The sequence below is a fragment of the Hyperolius riggenbachi genome, chromosome 12, assembly GCF_040937935.1.
Source record: "Hyperolius riggenbachi isolate aHypRig1 chromosome 12, aHypRig1.pri, whole genome shotgun sequence".
NCBI lineage: Eukaryota > Metazoa > Chordata > Amphibia > Anura > Hyperoliidae > Hyperolius > Hyperolius riggenbachi.
In genome coordinates, this window is record NC_090657.1 from 186425268 (window position 1) to 186449776 (window position 24509).

Consider the following 24509-nt stretch of genomic DNA (forward strand, 5'->3'; position numbering starts at 1 on the left):
GTGCATAGAACTCTCAGTAATGAGCATTCCGTACAGATCACCTGGCAGAACTAAAGATGTCACCACCAGTGATAAATTTCAGAATGTAAATCAGGGAGATGAAAGATTTTACAATGCTGGGCAAACACTAACAAAATATTCTATACATGAATATTGTAAAAAAAAAAAAAAAAGAAGCAATTTAATTAGTTATTTTATTTTCACTGCAGTTCCTGTTTAAGGAGAATAGTAGGAACAAGTAAAAAAAAAAAAATTCAAAAGATCTTGTATTTATTTTTTTTATGAAAACTCGATTTTAAAAATGCAAAGGAAAATGTTTTTTAAACTGTTATTTTCCTGAGTTTAAAAAACATTTTTTATTTGCATTTTTAAAATCCATTTTCTCAAAAACTAAAAGGACTTTTTGTAACATTCTTTTTTTTTTTAACTTATTCCTACTATTGCCTTCAACATACCTAACAATTATGGTGACGATAGCATGTATGCAGGCTTTGCTATTGCGTATGACCAGTGGCGTAGCTAAGGAGCTATGGGCCCCGGTGCGAGTTTTACATGGGACCTCCACAAACCCTCTATACATAACAATTGATACGGCGCACCAAAACCTGCCAAGGACAACCACAGTGTCAGAGGTGCAAGAAGGGGATGGGAAACAGCTTGTTAATCATTATTATCATTCAAAGTATTTATAGAAGTGATCATTACCAGCACAGGACCAATAAAGAGCTAATACTGCAGTTGAGGTGGGGCCCTCTTGCCCAAGGGCCCCGGTGTAGTCAAGACCTCTGCAACCCCTATTGCTACGCCACTGCATATGGCTGTAATTGCTATTAATTAGCAGATTACGATCCTCACTAGGAAAAGGGAGAAGCAAGTGACTGGGCACGTACCCAAGCTGAGAGGAGTATTTACTCCGGAGCACATTGTCAGACAGAATAATAAATGCCAGCGCTTGATGCCAGGAGCAGAGCTGAAGCCATTCCATTTGTTAGCCAGAGCGCACAGCTGACGTTGTCTGTGGTGTGTGCCAGCTGACCCAATGATTGCCATCCCACACCAGTCTATGTTCTGCAGCTACCAAATCCCGCAGGCGATAGGCTGGCATGGATGTCCTGTGCTCAGAAACAGAAACTGATTGTGTTATTTTAAATAATTATATGAAAGTAAAATATAATGTATTTTTCAGAGTATAACACACTCCTGACCAAGATGCACCTAGGTTTAGAGGTCAAAAACCAGGGAGGAAAAAAATGTACTAAACCTGGTGGATCCATGGTGAAGGGGCATCTTGTGGATTATGCTCCCTTTGTACCTCATGCCCCCTTGTACCTCTTGTGTCTCCCTGTGTCCTCCTGTGTCCCCCATGTGTTTGCTTCTGTCCTCCTTATCTCCTCCTCTATGCCCCTTTATGTCCCCTGTGTCCTCCGTTGGTCCCCCTGTGTCCTCCTTTGCATGGACACCGTACAGGGAGTCCCCAACATTGCAGAGGGCTGGAGAGTCGATTGGCAGGCGTTCACAAGTCAGGAACTCCTTGGGCAGCACGGTGGCGTAGTGGTTAGCTCTCACGCCTTGCAGCGCTGGGTCCCTGGTTCGAATCCCAGCCAGGGTACTATCTGCAAAGAGTTTGTATGTTCTCTCCGTGTCTGCGTGGGTTTCCTCCGGGCACTCCGGTTTCCTCCCACATTCCAAAAACATACGGATAAGTTAATTGGCTCCCTCTAAAATTGGCCCTAGACTACAGTACTTACACTACATAATATAGACATATGGCAATGGTAGGGATTAGATTGTGAGCTCCTTTGAGGGACAGTTAGTGACAAGACAATATATATATATATATATATATACACACTGTACAGCGCTGCGTAATATGTCGGCGTTATATAAATACTAAATAATAATAACTCCCTGCATTTGGACTATAAGACGCAGTGACCTTTTTTTCCCTACTTTTGGGGGAGAAAAGGTGAGTCTTATAGTCCAAAAAATACAGTAGGTAGTCACCTGTCCTTTTTCGACCTCTCTGTAAGAGAATGGAGGTGTGTGTGTGTGTGTGTGTGTGTGTGTGTGTGTGTGTGTGTGTGTGTGTGTGTGTGTGTGTGTGTGTGTGTGTGTGTGTGTGTGTGTGTGTAGTGTGTGTAGTGTGTGTGTGTGTGTGTGTGTGTGGTGTCTGTGTGTGTGTGTTAGATATCTAATGACATCTACACACTTTGCAACTTGGGTTTTCTAAAAGCGTACCTTAAGCACCCAAATTTTTCAGTGAGCGCCACTATAATCATAATTCCCATTATGGCCTATTGTGGCACCGGCTGGGCCCAAATCTGCGCCATTTTTACAGCGCTACTCCTAAAATGAGTGTTTGTGATCATTTCAAATAATCTTTCAGAGTGCGTACAGCAGCTATCCCGTAAGAACCCTTTTGGGATTCCGTGGCAGTCTTCCTTTTCTGCGGGGCAAAATAGTTTTGTTTTCCCCTTTTTTGTAAAACAAAACATTCCCACTCCACCATTGATGTGACTGGCAGATTGATTTAATTCACAGCACATCGCCAAGCTTTCATATTGGCTGGTTTTCGTGCCTGGTTTGAAGAAGACAAAAAGTGATTGTGGTGTGAAAACACAAGGCAGAAAAGACAAGGCAGCAGAGAAGACGAAGCAGCAGAGAAGAAGATGAAGCCGCAAAGAATACGAGGCCGCAGAGATGAAGATGAGGCAGCAGAGAGGAAGGAAAAGCCACAGAGGAGAAAACAAGACCAGAGGAGAATGTGAGGCCGCAGAGGAGAAGACAAGACAGCAGAGGAAAAGACGAGAGAGCAGAGGAGAAGATGAAGTCGCAGAGGAGAAGATGAAGTCGCAGAGGAGAAGAAAAGACAGCAGATGAGAAGACGAGGCAGCAGAGGAGAAGATGAGAAGGCAAAGGAGATGAGGCAGCAGAGGAAAAGACTAGGTCACAGAGTGGAAGAGGAGAGAGCAGAGATGAAGACAGGGCAGCAGATGAGAAGACGAGGCAGCAGAGGAGAAGACGAGGCAGCAGAGGAGAAGACGAGGCAGCAGAGGAGAAGACGAGGCAGCAGAGGAGAAGGATTGGGAAGGCATTGGAAGAGGGGGTTGCAAATACAGCAGAATGGGAGAGATGCAGGTGTACATAGACATAGATGTTACACATGTAAAAGAAGGCTACACATGGAATGGGAGGGAGGCTGCTGTACATGCATGTTACACAGGGAAGAGGGGGCTAAACATGGAATGGGAGGGAATCTGCTGTACATAAATGTTACACATTGAAGAGGGGCTGGGCTGCTCTACAGGGATATCATATGGAAGATGGGGCTGCACATGGAATGGGAGGGGGCTGGTGCACATGGATGTCACACATGAAAGAGGGAGCTGCACATGGAATGGGATGGAGGCTGCCGTACATTGATGTTACATGGAATGGAAGGGGGATGTTGTACATGGAGGTTACACATAGAAGGGGCTGCACAATTGTAGGGGGCTGCGGCAATTGCAAGTGATGGCTGCTATATATGATTTCTTTGCTTGTTTGTTTTGTTATTCTTACCTGTTTTTCTCTCCCCTCTCACCTTCACCAATTACTTAATAACTTGACTCGCAGTTATGTGTGGTGAGAACAGATTAAATAATATAAAGTCCCTGGATGGCATCCTGCCCAACAAGAAATCCCATAATTGACAACGTCCTCCTGCAGACACTCATCTGCTTGATATTGTGCTGCTGGCGGATTATGTTTACAAATTCCCAATTCCAGACTGCGTTAAGTATTCCAGTTGCGGTTCAGACATATTTGTTCCGCTGGACTTCCTCCGCGATCAGCACACAAACAACGGGAGGAATCTGAAATTATTCCAATGTTTCCCAGAAAATCAGACGTTGTCTTACATTAATTGTTACAACAAAAGCTATACTAAGGCTTATTTTCAGGGGGTGTTTTTTTATTTCTATGAACACACAAGTTCCTGTACTGTGTCCTCCTGCCTTCCCACTGTGCTGCCTCTTCCTCTGTTGGAACCACCTCTTGTGTGCACCAGTGTCCCCCTTGTAACCTCTAGTGTCGTCTTGGTGTGCCCCTCTGTACCTGTGTCCTCCTCTATCCTGTGCGCCTGTTTTCCCACTTTGTCCTCTGCTGTGACTTCTCTCTGCCCCCATGTCCCCCTGGTGTCCCCGTGAATACTGCGCCTTCGCAGTATATCGGACCCGACTGAGATCGGCTATTTTCACCTATCTCCATGCGGAGAGCCACAACAGCGCCCCCGCTGGACCCAGGAAAGGTAAATAAATCAGCAGTTATCAGCGCTTGCCAGGCTTGTCGAGGGAGGATTCCGGGACACTTCGGGGGAGCCAGCGCTGTATTGCCTGCAGCTACAGGGGAGCGGGAAGCCTCATTGGGACCCTGAGGCTTCCCCCTCCCGAGGTGAGTATCCCCCAAGGGAACTTTTTTTTGTTACAGGTTCTCTTTAAATACCATATTATTTTCAGCCTGTAACAAATATTGTATCTACTCTGCTTCTAAGTTAACTTTTGAACTAAAAAATTACAATCTTTCCATATCGCCCCGAGTCTGTGGTATGTGATGTTTAAGTGAAAAAAATGGTCTTATCTATTTGTCATAAATTAGCAAACATCCTTGTAAGACCCTCCTGATTTTGTAAGGCATCTGAATGATGTTTTTTATTAGTATTATGATGATTATTAATATTATTTACATCCTGCCGACATCATCCGCAGAACTATACAGAGTATATTGTCTTGTCACTTAACTGCCCCTCAGAGGGGCTCACAATCTAATCCCTACCATATGTCTATGTATGTATTGTGTAGTGTATGTATCGTAGTCTAGGCCCATTTAGAGGGAAGCCAATTAACTTATCTGTATGTTTATGCGATGTGGGAGGAAATCAGATTGCATGGAGGAAACCCAGGCAGGCATGGGGAGAACATACACACTCCATGCAGATTTTGCTCTAGCTGGGATTTAAACTGGGGACCCAGTGCTGCAAAGCGAAATTGCTAACCACTACGCCCGTTGCCACCACATGTTAATGTATATGTGCAAAAAAGGTCTCTTTACCTCCTTTTGATGTATATAAGCTGTGTTCTTTAAAAAGGACCACTATCGCAAAAAAAGTAGGCAGTTAAAATGTGACAGAACAAAGAAAACCCTGAGAATACCCCATGAGGAGATGGACTGGTCCAAAACCTGTCGGTTCTGTCAGATTTTAACTGCCTACTTTGTTTGCGATAGTGGTCCTTTAAATAGAACCCAAGGCGGGTTACTGAATCTAAAAAAGGGACACATGTTCCCATGTGCAGGACATGCCTCCGTGTGCCCTGATCACCGCTCTCCGTGCCCGCTGTGCCTCGCTAGCCTTCACCCCCCCGTAATTTGGTGACATTCAGAATGTCACTAAATTATGGTAAAGGGGCTTCCCACTGCAGACTAAGGAACACCTGCAAAATAATGCCCCTTCCCTCCCTATCATAGCCTTCAATAGGCCCTCCACTGCTTGCTCCCCTCCTCTCCCCGCCCCCTCCACGTCAATCAGCACTGTGAGAGCACAGGCACTTCCTCTCCAGCGTTGTGACCCCAAAGGTCACCAAAGAGAAAGTGATGGATGGCTGCTTTTGATGGCTGGATGTTTTTTTTTTTTATTTTTACTTGTAGATTCAGCTCGGGTTCTCTTTAACTACCTAACGACCGCATCACGCCAATGGGCGTGAACGCGGCGGCAGCCCCAGGACCGCCTAACTCCAATTGGCGTCAAGTCCTGGGGCTTTAATTTGCATGAGATCGCGCGCATCTCATGCTCGGGGGGCGGAGCTCCGCCCCCTCTTCAGTATCCAAGCGGCTATCGCCGCTCGGGAGACTGCTAGACGCGTGATCGCCGTCTATTTACACCGTGTGTCAGAATTCTAGCGGTTTTATTTATGCAGGAAAAACTGTCATATGTGTATGTATGTATAAACATTAATAATCAATACAGTCCTTCTAAAGAAAAAAATAATTATTGTTAAACCCTATATGATAGAATCCAGCATTGAATGCAATACAAAGTAATATATTCTGTCAGTGACAGTTAGAGATAGTGAAACTTTTATAAGGTTATTTTAACCACTTGAGGACCGCCCCCAGCCGATGGGCGGCGGCAAAGTCCGGGCCCAAACGACCGCAATACGCCCATCGGCGGGGGCGGCTGCGGGAGTGGCTATGCGGCGATCGCGTCATTCGTGATGCGATCAGCCGCCGGGGACTGGCTCCGCCCCCCGTTCGCCGTAACCCGCCGGCCGTTCGGAAGCGCCGGCGGGTTACTGGCATCCGGATCGCCGCTGCAACAGTGTATAATAGGCTTTGTAATGTATACAAAGCCTATTATACTGGCTGCCTCCTGCCCTGGTGGTCCCAGTGTCCGAGGGACCACCAGGGCAGGCTGCAGCCACCCTAGTCTGCACCCAAGCACACTGATTTCCCCCCCCCTGCCCCCTGATCGCCCACAGCACCCCTCAGACCCCCCCCTGCCCACCCCCCAGACCACTGTTTGCACCCAGTCACCCTCCTAATCACCCATCAATCACTCCCTGTCACTATCTGTCAACGCTATTTTTTTTTTAAGTCCCTAATCTGCCCCCTACTCCCTCCTGATCACCCCCCCACCCCTCAGATTCTCCCCCAGACCCCCCCCCAGACCCCCCCCCCCCCGTGTACTGTATGCATCTATCCCCCCTGATCACCTGTCAATCACCTGTCAATCACCTGTCAATCACCCGTCAATCACCCCCTGTCACTGCCACCCATCAATCAGCCCCTGATCTGCCCCTTGCGGGCAATCTGATCACCCCCCCACACCAATAGATCGCCCGCAGATCCGACATCAGATCACCTCCCAAATCCATTGTTTACATCTATTCTCTCCTCTAAACACCCACTAATTACCCATCAATCACCCCCTATCACCACCTGTCACTGTTACCCATCAGATTAGACCCTAATCTGCCCCTTGCGGGCACCCAATCACCTGCCCACACGCTCAGATTGCCCTCAGACCCCCCCCTTATCAATTCGCCCGTGCAATATTTACATATGTTCTCCCCTGTAATAACCCACTGATTACCTGTCAATCACCCATCAATCACCCCCTGTCACTGCCACCCATCAATCACCCCCTGTCACTGCCACCCATCAATCAGCCCCTAACCTGCCCCTTGCGGGCAATCTGATCACCCACCCACACCAATAGATCGCCCGCAGATCCGACATCAGATCACCTCCCAAATCCATTGTTTACATCTATTCTCTCCTCTAAACACCCACTAATTACCCATCAATCACCCCCTATCACCACCTGTCACTGTTACCCATCAGATTAGACCCTAATCTGCCCCTTGCGGGCACCCAATCACCCGCCCACACGCTCAGATTGCCCTCAGACCCCCCCCCCTTATCAATTTGCCCGTGCAATATTTACATCTGTTATTCCGGGTAATAACCCACTGATCACCTGTCAATCACCCATCAATCACCCCCTGTCACTGCCACCCATCAATCACCCCCTGTCACTGCCACCCATCAATCAGCCCCTAACCTGCCCCTTGCGGGCAATCTGATCACCCACCCACACCAATAGATCGCCCGCAGATCCGACATCAGATCACCTCCCAAATCCATTGTTTACATCTATTCTCTCCTCTAAACACCCACTAATTACCCATCAATCACCCCCTATCACCACCTGTCACTGTTACCCATCAGATTAGACCCTAATCTGCCCCTTGCGGGCACCCAATCACCCGCCCACACCTCAGAACGCCCTCAGACCCCAGCCCTGATCACCTCGCCAGTGCATTGCTTGCATCTATTTCCCCCCTCTAATCACACCTTGAGACACCCATCAATCACCTCCTGTCACCCCCTAGCACACCTACCCATCAGATCAGGCCCTAATTTGCCCCGTGTGGGCTCCTGATCACTCGGCCAAACCCTCAGATCCCCCTCAGACCCCCTTCCGATCACCTCCCCAGTGCATTGATTGCATCTATTTTCCCCTCTAACCGCCCCCTGAGACACCCATCAATCACCTCCTGTCACCCCCCTAGCACTCCTATCCATCAGATCAGGCCCAATACATCCTGTCATCTAAGAGGCCACCCTGCTTATGACCGATTCCACAAAATTTGCCCCCTCATAGACCACCTGTCATCAAAATTTGCAGATGCTTATACCCCTGAACAGTCATTTTGAGAAATTTGGTTTCCAGACTACTCACAGTTTTGGGCCCGTAAAATGCCAGGGCAGTATAGGAACCCCACAAGTGACCCCATTTTAGAAAGAAGACACCCCAAGGTATTCTGTTAGGTGTATGATGAGTTCATAGAATATTTTATTTTTTGTCAAAAGTTAGTGGAAATTGGATTGTTATTGTTTTTTTCACAAAGTGTCATTTTTCACTAACTTGTGAGAAAAAATAAAATCTTCTATGAACTCACCATACCCCTAACGGAATACCTTGGGGTGTCTTCTTTCTAAAATGGGGTCACTTGTGGGGTTCCTATACTGCCCTGGCATTTTAGGGGCCCTAAACCGTGAGGAGTAGTCTAGAAAACAAATGCCTCAAAATGACCTGTGAATAGGACGTTGGGCCCCTTAGCGCACCTAGGCTGCAAAAAAGTGTCACACATGTGGTATCGCCATACTCAGGAGAAGTAGTATAATGTGTTTTGTGGTGTATTTTTACACATACCCATGCTGGGTGGGAGAAATCTCTCTGTAAATGGACAATTGTGTGTAAAACAAATAAAAAAATGTGTCATTTACAGAGATATTTCTCCCACCCAGCATGGTTATATGTAAAAATACACCACAAAACACATTATACTACTTCTTCTGAGTACGGCGATACCACATGTGTGACACTTTTTTGCAGCCTAACTGTGCTAAGGGGCCCAAAGTCCAATGAGTACCTTTAGGATTTCACAGGTCATTTTGAGACATTTGGGTTCAAGACTACTCCTCACGGTTTAGGGCCCCTAAAATTCCAGGGCAGTATAGGAACCCCACAAGTGACCCCATTTTAGAAAGAAGACACCCCAAGGTATTCTTTTAGGTGTATGATGAGTTCATAGAAGATTTTATTTTTTGTCACAAGTTAGCGGAAATTGATATGTATTGTTTTTTTTTTCACAAAGTGTCATTTTCCGCTAACTTGTGACAAAAAAAAAATCTTCTATGAACTCACCATACTCCTAACAGAATACCTTGGGGTGTCTTCTTTCTAAAATGGGGTCACTTGTGGGGTTCCTATACTGCCCTGGCATTTTAGGGGCCCTAAACCGTGAGGAGTAGTCTAGAATCCAAATGCCTCAAAATGACCTGTGAATAGGACGTTAGGCCCCTTAGCGCACCTAGGTTGCAAAAAAGTGTCACACATGTGGTATCGCCGTACTCAGAAGAAGTAGTATAATGTGTTTTGGGGTGTATTTTTATACATACCCATGCTGGGTGGGAGAAATCTCTCTGTAAATGGACAATTGTGTGTAAAAAAAATCAAATAATTGTCATTTACAGAGATATTTCTCCCACCCAGCATGGGTATGTGTAAAAATACACCCCAAAACACATTATACTACTTCTCCTGAGTACGGCGGTACCACATGTGTGGCACTTTTTTGCACCCTAAGTGCGCTAAGGGGCCCAAAGTCCAATGAGTACCTTTAGGATTTCACAGGTCATTTTGCCACATTTGGTTTCAAGACTACTCCTCACGGTTTAGGGCCCCTAAAATGCCAGGGCAGTATAGGAACCCCACAAATGACTCCATTTTAGAAAGAAGACACCCCAAGGTATTCCGTTAGGAGAATGGCGAGTTCATAGAAGATTTTATTTTTTGTCACAAGTTAGCGGAAAATGACACTTTGTGAAAAAAAACAATTACAATCAATTTCCGCTAACTTGTGACAAAAAAAAAAAATCTTCTATGAACTCACCATACATCTAACGGAATACCTTGGGGTGTCTTCTTTCTAAAATGGGGTAATTTGTGGGGTTCCTATACTGTCCTGGCATTTTAGGGGCCCTAAACCGTGAGGAGTAGTCTTGAAACGAAATTTCTCAAAATGACCTGTGAAATCCTAAAGGTACTCATTGGACTTTGGGCCCCTTAGCGCAGTTAGGGTGCAAAAAAGTGCCACACATGTGGTATCGCCGTACTCAGGAGAAGTAGTATAATGTGTTTTGGGGTGTATTTTTCCACATACCCATGCTGAGTGGGAGAAATATCTCTATAAATAGACAATTGTGTGTAAAAAAAATAAAAAAATTGTCATTTACGGAGATATTTCTCCCACCCAGCATGTGTATGTGTAAAAATACACCCCAAAACACATTATACTACTTTTCCTGAGTACGGCAATACCACATGTGTGGCACTTTTTTGCGGCCTAACTGCGCTAAGGGGCCCAAAGTCCAATGAGCATCTTTAGGCTTTACAGGGGTGCTTACAATTAGGCACCCCCCAAATGCCAGGACAGTAAACACACCCCACAAATGACCCCATTCTGGAAAGTAGACACTTCAAGGTATTCAGAGAGGAGCATAGTGAGTCCGTGGCAGATTTCATTTTTTTTTGTCGCAAGTTAGAAGAAATGGAAACTTTTTTTTTTTTTTTGTCACAAACTGTCATTTTCCGCTAACTTGTGACAAAAAATAAAATCTTCTATGAACTCACCATGCCTCTCACTGAATACTTTGGGATGTCTTCTTTCCAAAATGGGGTCATTTGGGGGGTATTTGTACTATCCTGGAATTTTAGCCCCTCATGAAACATGACAGGTGCGCAGAAAAGTCAGAGATGCTTGAAAATGGGAAAATTCACTTTTGGCACCATAGTTTGTAAACGCTATAACTTTTACCCAATCCAATAAATATACACTGAATGTTTTTTTTTTTATCAAAGACATGTAGCAGAATAACTTTCGCGCTCAAATGTATAGGAAATTTTACTTTATTTGAAAAATGTCAGCACAGAAAGTTAAAAAAGTCATTTTTTTGACAAAATTCATGTCTTTTTTGATGAATATAATAAAAAGTAAAACTCGCAGCAGCAATCAAATAGCATCAAAAGAAAGCTGTATTAGTGACAAGAAAAGGAGGTAAAATTCATTTAGGTGGTAGGTTGTATGACCGAGCAATAAACCGTGAAAGCTGCAGTGGTCTGAATGGAGAAAAAGGCTCTGGTCCTTAAGGGGCGAAAAGACTGTGGTCCTGAAGTGGTTAACTTGTAAGCTAGACAATTGTTTACATGTTCCTTTGCTTGAAGGCCAAGGCCAGCAAGAAAAGATAAACATTTCCCAGACAGAGAAAGTCAAAATATGAAAGAGAGATAAAACAATAAGGGGTTTTCCCAATTAGGTGGTTTCATAGTCTTAAAATTATTATTAATAGATTGTTATTTATGATGAGATAGCGACATCTGCCGGTTAGACATATAATATTTATTTTATAAGAAAGACAAATATATACAACATGATTTTATATTATTAAGATTTAATATGCAATTGTATCTTATATCCCCACCTCTTGTTCCCACCCTATTCCTTTAGATTGTAAGCTCGCAAGGGCAGGGCTCGCACCCTTTTGTGTCATGGACTGTTATTAATTTAATTGTTTGCACACTGTTAGATATTTATATATTTTAGTCATCATGTTAAATCAAATTGTAATCAGCAGTGCTGTATCTTGTATCAGTGTTTATATTTGATGTATATCATTGTCTGTATCATTATGTATCCAATGTTTGTTTTTTTACATTGTACAGCGCCACGGAATATGTTGGCGCTTTATAAATAAATAATAATAATAATAATATGATTAATTGTTTTAAGAAGAAGTATATAATAAGCTTTATATTTAAATAAGTATATTAGAAGCCCTGTATGTTTCAATAAGCCCTAAATTGCTGAAGGCGCTTACAGGTCTGTGTACAGTGTTATAGTGTCAAGTTGACCTGGGAAAGTAAAGACACATTCCAAAAACTAATTAGCAGAGAACACTTTATCAGAAATGCGTCATGAATGATATTGTTTAGTCTCCATGTCTGGGTCAGCCAACAGATACGATGGCTGTTGACGTCCATTTTTAATTAAGTGCGTCAGAAATGACCCTATATCAAATGTCAAGCACTCCAAATGATGTAAATTCCCACAAGATAAGGTAATTAAGAATTTATAAACAATAATATTGTGACTTAGGTAATCAAAACATGATAAAGCATTGACGCACGAAAGCTTTAGCCAATCAGAACCTGGGATTCAGGGAAAGTCCAGATTAGGCAGCCATATTGCCTCCAACCCCTATAAAAGTAGAAGCTGAAAGCTCATAGTTTGCAGAAACCCAACAATCTCCTGAGAAGACACATGAGGCAAAAGCTACCTTCCCACACGTGGTTCTAGATGCTGAAGAGATGACAGAGATGGGGTAATATGCTTAATATTCTGGTGATTTACTTTATTAATTTTTCAGCATTAAGTTTTATTAAGATGTTAACAAGAAGTTTTTTAGAAGCTATTTTTTATGTTATTTCTTTAATAAGATTACTACAAGTTTTACACAGCTACTAGATACACAGCTATTGATACAAATGAGACTACTTTTGATCTTATTCTACATAACACAACCGTTATATTACTTTTTGAATGTACTTAGAAGATTGATGATCGTTTGGCTATAAAGGCCATGATGAGATGGAATACTGTTATAAGCAAACACTACTTGGAACTGTTCATATTTTGTATATATGCTGTATGATAAGCAAATACAATTTTTTATATAAAATCATATACTGAGTGCTCTGATTCATTTCAAGGTATACCGTCAATCTATAATTACTGTTATAGAGGGTTCAGACCCCGCTATGCCGGATTAATATGATAGCAACGCTTTAAGGGCTGGTCCTTTACTGAGTTAGCAATCATGAAAAAGGCAAGAACCGCTCAGGTTTTTGACACGTGCAGCGCTGCGATCAGCAGCAGCGCTGCACTGGGGACAGCCGTGTAACACGGCTGTCCCCCTGGGGGACAAGAGAGCGATCGGCAGTGATAGGCTGAATGAAGCCTATCACAGCCGATCGCTGTGATAGGCTGGCTGGGGGAGGCAGAAAAAAACGTGTTTTTTTTTTAAATATAAAGTGACAACATAAATATTTATTTAAAAAAAATAAACAACTGTGGGGCGATCAGACACCACCAACAGAGAGCTCTGTTGGGAAGAAAAGGGGGGGGGGGGGAATCGCTCGTGTACTGTGTTGTGCGGCCCTGCAGCTGTGCCTTAAAGCTGCAGTAGCCATTTTAGCTAAAATGTACCTGGTCTTTAGGGGGGTTTACCACTGTGGTCCTCAAGTGGTTAAAGGACAACTGAAGTAAGAAGAACACTGAGACTGCCGAATTTATTTCCTTTTAACAAATGCCAGTTGCCTGGCAGCCCTTCTGATCTATTTGGCTGCAGTAGTGTCTGAATCACACCAGAAACAAGCATGCAGCTAATCTTGTCAGATCTGACAATAATGTCAGAAACATCTGATCTGCTGCATGCTTGTTCAGGGACTATGACTGAAAGTATTAGAGGCAGAGAATCAGCAGGATAGCCAGGAAACTTGTATTGCTTAAAAAGAAATAAATATGGCAGCCTCCATGGTGCCGTACCTACCATAAGGCTGCAGGCGCTCACAGCCCCGGGTGTAGCCATGGCTAGGGGTGCCGTTGTGGTGCTCAGTCACTTTTCTTCCACCTGGATCCTTTTTTCATAGTTTGGGCAACATTCAGTAAAATAGTACCAGGCAGTGCAGGGGACTGTACTACTTCCTGTACTAGATGTAGCACCCCTCCCCCTTCCTGTCCCGAGGGCAATGTGTTTTCTCGCTCTCTACACACAGCATGCAGTGAGTGAATGTGCAGAAGAGCAGGGTGAGTAGAGAGAATGATTGCTGTGCTGCAGCTGAGACATTAGCAGGGGGATAGGTGGCAGGATGTGTTTAGAGCTTCAGAAGTTGCCTGTCATTAGTAGCCATGTGCACTGGCTGCTGTAATACCAGAGTGCCCTAGACTATTGATTATTTATCCTGATCAGAGTAATTAATCAATAATGCAGAGCAGTCTGCTGTTGTAGAAGCTAGCCATGCAGGTGCTGACAGCCGACTTCTGTAGTATGTAGAGAAGCAAGCTCCTAGAAGCTTAGTGGCTTCTTTTACAGCATGTCCCTGCCAAATAGCACTGGTGATGTCTGCAGTCCTGGTGAGAGGTCTTCTTGTCATTTCTCTACTCCCACCATGCTCTCTGTCTTGTGCCTCTACCTCTTTATCCCCCCCATGCACCCCCCTCTTTTGTATGTCCCCCTTTTCTGACTATCCTCAGAGGAACTCACAATCTAATTGTACCATAGTCATAGTCTAATGTTCTACCATATTATTGTGTATTTATATAGCACTGACATCTCCTGCAGCAATGTATAGAGTACAGAGTTCCATAATGGTTAGCTCCGCCCACATCCTGATGACTTCTTTTCCCAAAAAAGAAGGGGGGGGGGAGGAGTCTGTAAATAATCAGCACTGGTTGTCAAATTCCCTAGGTACGCCACTGAGCCTCCATATCCCTCCCGTTACAGCTGTCCTTTAACTTCTTGTCAGTATGCAGGAACAGAGCCCGACAAAGGCTTATCAGTCGAAAACTTGCATTCTTTCTCTTGCATTAGGAAATAAATGGTGGTATTCTGATTCAAAACTTCTTGCTCTGGCAAAATGTTAAAGAAACTTAGGAGGAGGAACCCCACACTGTCTGTTTTATATACCGTATATACTCACATATAAGCCGACCTGCGTATAAGCTGTGGTACCCACTTTTTCCTCAGAAACAAGGAAAAAGAGATTGACTCATGTATAAGCCCCCTCCCCAGTACCCAGATGTGCTCCCAGTACAAATCAGCTGCCTCCCCATAGCCAGATGTGCCCCAAGGATGATACAGCTGTGTCTAAAGTCACTACTAGATGGTGTCATAGATATGTGACACAGCGATTGCCGCACAGGAAGAATCCCTGATCATTGTACCGCTAACACATTGCTTGCACACTCTACTCCACAAGCCAGGGGACACAGGTAGTCTTGAGCAGAGCACTCTGTACACCATGTTGCAGGGGATGCGGGGCACAGACACAGCAGGGAGCCAGCAGGCAAGAGATCATTAGTGCAAGGACCTTATGCTCCTCTGCCAGTAACAAAACCTGCTCCACCATCTGTTCTGCTCCAATAGCTCACATATAAGCCGAGGAGGTAACTTTTCAGCACAATTTCTGTGCTGGAAAATTAGACTTATACAGTACTATATAAGATACAGTGGGATGCGAAGGTTTGGGCAACCTTGTTAATCGTCATGATTTTCCTGTATAAATCGTTACGATAAAAAATGTCAGTTAAATATATCATACAGGAGACACACACACAGTGGTATTTGAGAAGTGAAAAGAAGTTTATTGGATTTACAGAAAGTGCGCAATAATTGTTTAAGTAAAATTAGGCAGGTGCATAAATGTGGACACTGTTGTCATTTTATTGATTCCAAAACCTCTAGAACTAATTATTGGAACTCAAATTGGCCAGGTAAGCTGAGTGACCTCTGACCTACATCCACAGGTGAATCCAATTATGAGAAAGAGTATTTAAGGGGGTCAGTTGTAAGTTTCCCTCCTCTGAAGAGTAGCAACATGGGAGTCTCAAAACAACTCTCGAATGACCTGAAGACAAAGATTGTTCACCATCATGGTTTGGGGGAAGGATACAGAAAGCTGTCTCAGAGATTTCAGCTGTCTGTTTCCACAATTAGGAACATATTGAAGAAATGTGATGATCTCCCCTGTGGTGTTCGTTCTGCTTTTAGACACTACTGCAGCCAGGCAATGCTGACTGCTGTTTGCATGGCTTTTCTGACATTCACAGTGAGTGTTCTGTCCATTTGCAATTCCTCCGCATTCCATTATAGTCTGGCCTGCTATTCTGAATCCAAATGTTATGCTGTTTGCATAATTATGCATGAGTTTATTAGATGCAGTTCTTGCTCTCAGCCTTCAGTCGGCGGGCTGAGTGAATGCAGATTGCTTCTTTGGCTTTTTGCATGTTTGTTTCTGATTGGTGCTTGCATGCATAAATGTCACTTCCTGAGTCTGCTTCGTTGCCCGACATATTGTCAGTTCACCCTGACTACGGTCCCGAGTTCATGTTATTTCATTTCTTGTTCTTCCTGTGATATTTAGTCTAGATTATCTTGTGAAGATGCGTTTGCCTCTCCTTCTAGTTCAGTGAGCTCCAAGTCTAGTTTATCTTAGTTAACCCTTTGGAGTGTGTTAGGCTCTCCTTCCAGTGCAGAGAGATATTGTTTTGTATCTGTTATTGTTAGTTAGGGCATTTCAGTACGCTTGGGACTATTGTACATATTACGTGGTTTCCGTACTGTAGCTAGTTAGCCAACGCTGGTTTGCGTCATATGCTAGTTCGCCAGTGTATGCGCAGACCAGCGCGTTTATTACTTTCCATTGCGTTCGCGAATTACTGTGTTGAATTTCTGTGTCTCGGTTTTCCTTACTACTATTGTCTTTGACCAATTCTGGTCAGCTACATTTCCGGCTACTTTTTCCGTATCTGCCAGTGGGTCCTTTCCACTGGCGGATGGTGTACTGGCTGTGGCTCTCCCCACAGCCAGCTGTTCTTTACTTGTGCCTACCAGTGGGCCCTTGCCACTGGTAGATGGTATATTGACTGTGGGCCCTCACCACAGTTACTAGTCATCCTTGCTTGTCAGTGGGCCCTTGCCACTGGCAGATGGTGTACTGATAGTAGGCCCTCATCACTATCAGCTGTTTATTATCATTGATCTGTTTCTAATCTGCTCTGTGTGTGAATGTCTGTCCTCACAAAGTCTGCAATCAGTTTAACAGACATTCATCTGATCTGTTCCACATCTGCTCTGTTTCTATACTGTTTAAGTATTTATTAGGGATGGGACGACGAATCCGGCGAATCCACGAATCCCTCGAATATTGGGAAATATTCGAGATTCGTGGATTCGAATCCCGACGCCATCTTCCACTTTGCGAATCCGCCGAATCCCGACGCTGCATCGCCGCGCATCCGCCGCTCGCACTCGTCCTCCTCCGAGTCCCCCCCCCCCCCCCGCGTCTCCTCCGCCCGCCCCGCGCCTCCTCCGCCCGCCCGCATACATTGTATCAACTCACCTGTCCAGTGGAGCGCAGAGCGGCAGACCTCTCGCTCACTTCCTGGTTCCCTCTAGTGACGGCTTTTACAATGACGTCATCAGTAAAAGCCGGTCCGGCCACTAGAGGGAACCGAGAAGTAACGAGGAGGTCTGCCGCTCTGCGCTCCACTGGACAGGTGAGTTGATACTTATGCAGGCATGGGGGACGGAGGAGGCCGTGGGGGTGAGCGGGGGAGGGGGAGCGACACCTACACCTACACCTACCTACCTACCTACCTCTATACCTCCCTCTATACCTACCTAAAGGCCCCCTATACGTACCTACCTACCTACCCGCCACTATACCTACCTACCTACAGGCCCCTATACCTACCTAAAGAATACGTACCTACCTACCACTATCCCTACCTACCTACAGGCCCCTATACCTACCTAAAGGCCCCCTATATGTACCTACCTACCTACCTAAAGGCCCCTATACCTACCTACCTACCTACCTAAAGGCCCCTATACCTACCTACCTACATATCTACCTATACTTAAGGCCTTATACCCTGCTACCTATACTGAAGGTCCCTTTAACTACCTACCTACCTACCTACAGGACACTATACCTACCTACCGGCCACTATACCTACCTACCTACAGGCCACTATACCTACCTAAAGGCCCCCTATACGTACCTACCTACCTAAAGGCCCCCTATACGTACCTACCTACCTAAAGGCCCCTATACCTACCTACCTACCTAAAGGCCTCTATACCTACCTACAGGCCTCTATACCTACCTACCTACCTACCTAAAGGCCCCTATACCTACCTAAAGGCCCCCTATACGTGCCTACCTACCTAAAGGCCCCTATACCTACCTACCTAAAGGCCCCTATACCTACCTACCTACATACCTACCTATACTTAAGGCCCTATACCCTGCTACCTATACTGAAGGTCCCTTTAACTACCTACCTACCTACAGGACACTATACCTACCTATCTACTGGCCACTATACCTACCTACCTACAGGCCACTATACCTACCTACCTACCTACCTACATACCTACCTATACTTAAGGCCCTATACCCTGCTACCTATACTGAAGGTCCCTTTAACTACCTACCTACCTACAGGACACTATACCTACCTACCTACTGGCCACTATACCTACCTACCTACATGCCACTATACCTACCTAAAGGCCCCCTATACGTACCTACCTACCTACCTACCTAAAGGCCCCTATACCTACCTACCTAAAGGCCCCTATACCTACCTACAGGCCCCTATACCTACCTACCTAAAGGCCCCTATACCTACCTACATACCTACCTATACTTAAGGCCCTATACCCTGCTACCTATACTGAAGGTTCCTTTACCTACCTAAAGGCCCCTATACCTACCTACATACCTACCTATAATTAAGGCCTCTATATACCCTGTTACCTATACTGAAGGCCCATATACCCTGCTACCTATACTGAAGGCCCATATACCCTGCTACCTATACTGAAGGCCTATATACCCTGCTACCTATACTGAAGGCCCATATACCCTGCTACCTATACTGAAGGCCCATATACCCTGCTACCTATACTGAAGGCCTATATACCCTGCTACCTATACTGAAGGCCTATATACCCTGCTACCTATACTGAAGGCCCATATACCCTGCTACCTATACTGAAGGCCCATATACAGGGGCGTCTCTAGCCATTTTGTCACTCCAGGCGAGAAAACCTGTGGCGCCCCCCCTCCCCCCGTGTGGTGCCCCCCTGATGAAAATAATCGTAATGCAGCAATGTTTCACCATAAGACAGGCATGGGCAAACTCGGCCCTCCAGCTGTTACGGAAATACAAGTCCCAGAATGCATTGCAGGAGTCTGATAGCCACAGTCATGACTCATAAAGGCAAATGCATTGTGGGACTTGTAGTTCCGTAACAGCTGGAGGGCCGAGTTTGCCCATGCCTGCCATAAGATAAATGTAATGCGGCAATCTTTCACCATAAAATAATCATAACGCAGCAATGATTCACCATAAAATAATCATAATGCAGCAATGATTCACTATAAAATAATCATAACGCAGCAATGATTCACCATAAAATAATCATAACGCAGCAATGATTCACCATAAAATAATTATTATGCAGCAATGATTCACCATAAAATAAACATAACGCAGCAATGATTCACCATAAAATAATCATAACGCAGCAATGATTTACCATAAAATAATCATAACGCAGTAATGATTCACTATAAAATAATCATAACGCAGCAATGATTCACCATAAAATAATTATAACGCAGCAATGATTCACCATAAAATAATTATAACGCAGCAATGATTCACCATAAAATAATCGTAATGTGGCCAGCGTTCCCCATAAAATAATTGCAATGCGGCAGCGTTCCCCATAAAATAATCGTAATGTGGCCAGCGTTCCCCAAGAAATAATCGTATGTGGCCAGCGTTCCCCAGGAAATAATCGTAATGTGGCCAGCGTTCACCAGGAAATAACCGCATGTGGGCAGCATTCACCAGGAAATAATCGTATGTGGCCAGCGTTCCCCAGGAAATAATCGTAATGTGGCCAGCGTTCACCAGGAAATAATTGTATGTGGCCAGCGTTCACCAGGAAATAATCGTATGTGGCCAGCGTTCCCTAGGAAATAATCGTAATGTGGCCAGCGTTCACCAGGAAATAATTGTATGTGGCCAGCGTTCACCAGGAAATAATCGTAATGTGGCCAGCGTTCACCAGGAAATAATCGTAATGTGGCCAGCTTTCCCCAGGAAAGAATCGTAATGTGGCCAGCATTCACCAGGAAATAATCGTATGTGGCAGCGTTCCCCAGGAAATAATCGTAATGTGGCCAGCGTTCCCCAGGAAATAATCGTATGTGGCAGCGTTCCCCAGGAAATAATCGTATGTGGCCAGCTTTCACCAGGAAATAATCATAATGTGGCCAGCATTCACCAGGAAATAATCGTATGTGGCAGCGTTCCCCAGGAAATAATCGTAATGTGGCCAGCGTTCCCCAGGAAATAATCGTATGTGGCAGCGTTCCCCAGCAAATAATCGTATGTGGCCAGCGTTCACTAGGAAATAATCATAATGTGGCCCGCATTCACCAGGAAATAATCGTATGTGGCCAGCGTTCACCGGGGAAATAATCGTATGTGGCCAGCGTTCACCAGGAAATAATCGTATGTGGCCAGCGTTCACCGGGGAAATAATCATATGTGGCCAGCGTTCACCAGGAAATAATCGTATGTGGCAGCGTTCCCCAGGAAATAATCGTATGTGGCCAGCATTCACCCAGGAAATAATCGTAATGTGGCCAGCATTCACCAGGAAATAATCGTAATGTGGCCAGCGTTCACCAGGAAATAATCGTATGTGGCAGCGTTCCCCAGGAAATAATCGTATGTGGCCAGCATTCACCCGGGAAATAATCGTAATGTGGCCAGCGTTCACCAGGAAATATTCGCAATGTGGCCAGCGTTCACCAGGAAATATTCGCAATGTGGCCAGCGTTCACCAGGAGATATTCTCAATGTGGTAGCGTTCCCCAGGTAATAATCGTATGTGGCCAGCATTCACCCGGGAAATAATCGTAATGTGGCCAGGCTGGCCAGCGTATGCAGCCTAGAGGAGCCACTGCCTGCCAAGTGTTATTGGCGGTGGGGGGGGGGGGGGGACTCAGGGCCAACCAGGGGGGCATATAAGAAATTATCAAGAGCAGAGGGCACTCACTGTGAGATGTCGCCTCTGCAGATAGTGTGTTTGCACAGTGTAGCGCAGCCGGCGGTGGCACTGGTCCTGGTGCGCCGTCACACACACTCGTATACTCTCGGTCACACGATGCGTTCCAGAGTATGTGACAGGCGGGGGGCGGAGTTAGGGGCGGCGCCGCACGTATAAACAAACTAGCGTGCGGCCGCTCGCTCTGCTGGAGAGGAAGAGGGGGCGGACCAGTAGGCGGCGGCACCGCACGTAAAAGCTGAATAGCGTGCGGCTGCTCGCCCTGGAAGAGGGAGGGGGCGGATCAGTAGGTGAGACAGGCTGAGCTGCCTGTCACAGCCGGCTGCGCAACCTGATAATTAAAAAAAAAAAAATAACACACACAACGCGGCGAGAGAGCGCCCACGGCCACACACGGCGCTCTAGGCCAAAATTTATTGTTGCCTAGTGACAGCGACGCCACTGCCCATATACCCTGCTACCTATACTGAAGGCCCATATACCCTGCTACCTATACTGAAGGCCCATATACCCTGCTACCTATACTGAAGGCCCATATACCCTGCTACCTATACTGAAGGCCCATATACCCTGCTACCTATACTGAAGGCCCATATACCCTGCTACCTATACTGAAGGCCTATATACCCTGCTACCTATACTGAAGGCCCATATACCTTGCTACCTATACTGCAGGCCCCTATACCTTGCTACCTATACTGAAAGCTACCAATATTGAAGGCACCCATACCTAGCTAGCTATACTGAAGGCACCTTTACCTCGCTACCTATACTGCGGGCAACTATACCACGGATCGCACAATTCTTATGTGCAGGATTCGTTAGATTCGGGATTCGAAAGGTTCGAGATATTCGAGAACCTTTTCAGATTCGGATTCGGATTCGAAAAAATTGTGGATTCGTCCCATCCCTAGTATTTATCATTGCTACATTTGCACTGAGCAATCTCTATCTGACATCTGAGGGACATTCAGAGGTGTTAATCCTCTGTGCTCCACAGCTCCTCCTGCTGGCTGGTCTGTTCCTCCAGGTGCATTTGCACCATCACTGGAGTCCTCTGTTTGAGCGCTTGTGGGAAATCCCCTCAGTGTCAGCGTACACGTTATACGCTGACCGTGGAGATTATTCCCCTATCGTTACAGGAAATGGAAGATGACAAGCTCAGTTCAAGTTAGGCTTGAAGTGGAAGAAAAATCTCGGATAGACAGAAGCGACAAAAGGTGACAACAGTCAGAGTCAACCCACAGCCCAGCACCAAAGACTTAAATTATCATCTTGCTGCAGATGGAGCCACTTCAACCATTCGGCGCACTTTACGCAAGGAGATGCTGTATGCGCGAGTGATGCAGAGGAAGCCTTTTCTCTGCCCACAGCACAAACAGAGCCGCTCGAGGTATGCTAAAGCACATTTGGACAAGCCAGCTTCATTTTGGAATAAGCTGCTGTGGAATGATGAAACTAAAATTGAGTTATTTGCTCACAAGCCTCTGGCATTATGCATGAAAGAAAAAGAACACTGCATTCCAAGAAAAACACCTGCTACCTACAGTAAAATATGGTGGTGGTTCCATCATGCTGTGGGGCTGTGTGGCCAGTGCAGGGACTGGGAATCTTGTCAAAGTTGAGGGACACATGTATTCCACTCAGTATCAGCAGATTCTGAAGACTAATGTCCAGGAATCGGTGACAAAGCTGAAGCTGCACCGGGGCTGGATCTTTCAACAAGACAACGACCCTAAACACTGCTCAAAATCCACTAAGGCATTCATGCAGAGGAACAAGTACAACTTTCTAGAATGGCCATTTCAGTCCCGAGACCTGAATATAATTGAAAATCTGTGGTGTGAGTTAAAGAGAGCTATCTCGGAACTCTGTATATATTAAAGTGTACCAAAGTAAAATGGCATTTTACTGAATTTTTTTCTTTGAAAATGTTTTCACTTGTTCCCACTATTATCTCTAACATACATTGGCGAGGATCACATGTACAGGAGCTTTGCAATTAACCCTTAAGTCTGCGGTAACTTTAATGTAAGTGATGGGATTCTGCTCGCCGTTACTGGATGGAATTCTGAATTCCTTTGGAATTTGGCGATTCCGACCATCCCTCATAGCCAATTTAAAGGATTGCTAAAGTGAGAAGACTATGGAGGCTGCCATATTTATATACAGTTAAACATTACCAGTTGCCCGGCAGCCCTGCTGGTGTATTTAACTGCAGTAGTGTCTGAATCACACCAAAAATAAGGATGCAGCTAATCTTGTCAGATCTGACAATAATATCAGAAACACCTGATCTGCTTCACGCTTGTTCAGGGTCTATGGCTGAAAGTATTAGAGGCAGAGCCGGGACAGGGTCCTCCAGCACCCAAGGCTGAGACACCAAAGTGCGCCCCCCCATCCCTCCCACCCCAGCCGTCACACACTGATTGCTATTAGACTAAGAGGGCCACAGGGCCCACAACCTCCCCAACACCTTAATATCTAGTTATCTGGCTTGCAGTCACTGCTATGTATCCCCTTTTCTTATTTCTTTCTGCTTCAAACACAATTAGGAATGACAGCTGGATGAATTGTGCGCCCCCTCCTACACTGCGCCCTGAGGCTGGAGCCACTCCAGCCTATGCCTCGGCCCGGCCCTGATTAGAGGCAGAGGATCAGCAGGACAGCCAGGCAACTGGTATTGCTTAACAGGAAATAAATATAGCAGCCTCTATATCCCTCTTGCTTCAGTTTTCATTTAAGAAATATGCAGATCCAAATTTGCATTGTTTTTGTACAGACATACACGTTTAGCTGGCAAATATGCCCCTAGGTAGTTTGACAATACGTGGGCATGAAGAGTAGTCGCTGCTGAGAGGTAATTATGTGAAGGGGACTGTGAACGTTGCTTAGCTGAATGAATTTGTCGTGTTTATGTGGCCATGAAGTGAGGTGTGCGCTGGCGTGTCATTGTCACTATGCACAATACACAGTGACATGAAGGAGGGTAACGGTGCAGAAAATCATTACCTTTGATTAAGGGGGAGAGAAGGCAGAATGTATACATCTCAACACTATATTCTCCAGGTAACACGCTCATTACGGTGTTGCTGAGGAGAGAAACTGTAGTAAAAATAGCATAATGAATAAAATTACTTATTTTTTTACAATATCCATTTATAGATTATTTAGTCACTGTGTGCCCATTGTAAAATCTTTCCTCTCTCTGATTTACATTCTGAAACTTATCACTGGTGGTGACCTCTTTAGTTCTGTCAGGTGATCTGTACAGAATGTTCGTTACTGAGAGTTTTATGCACAGAGGGAGATGCTGCTTGCTTGGCAGTTGGAAAAAGCCATTCTTTCCCACAATTTATTTATGTAAGTATTTGTATAGCACCATCATATTACACAGCGCTGTACAGACTACAGTATATTCACTTTCACTAACTGTCCCTCAGAGGGACCCAATGCATATGGGTCTTTAGCTA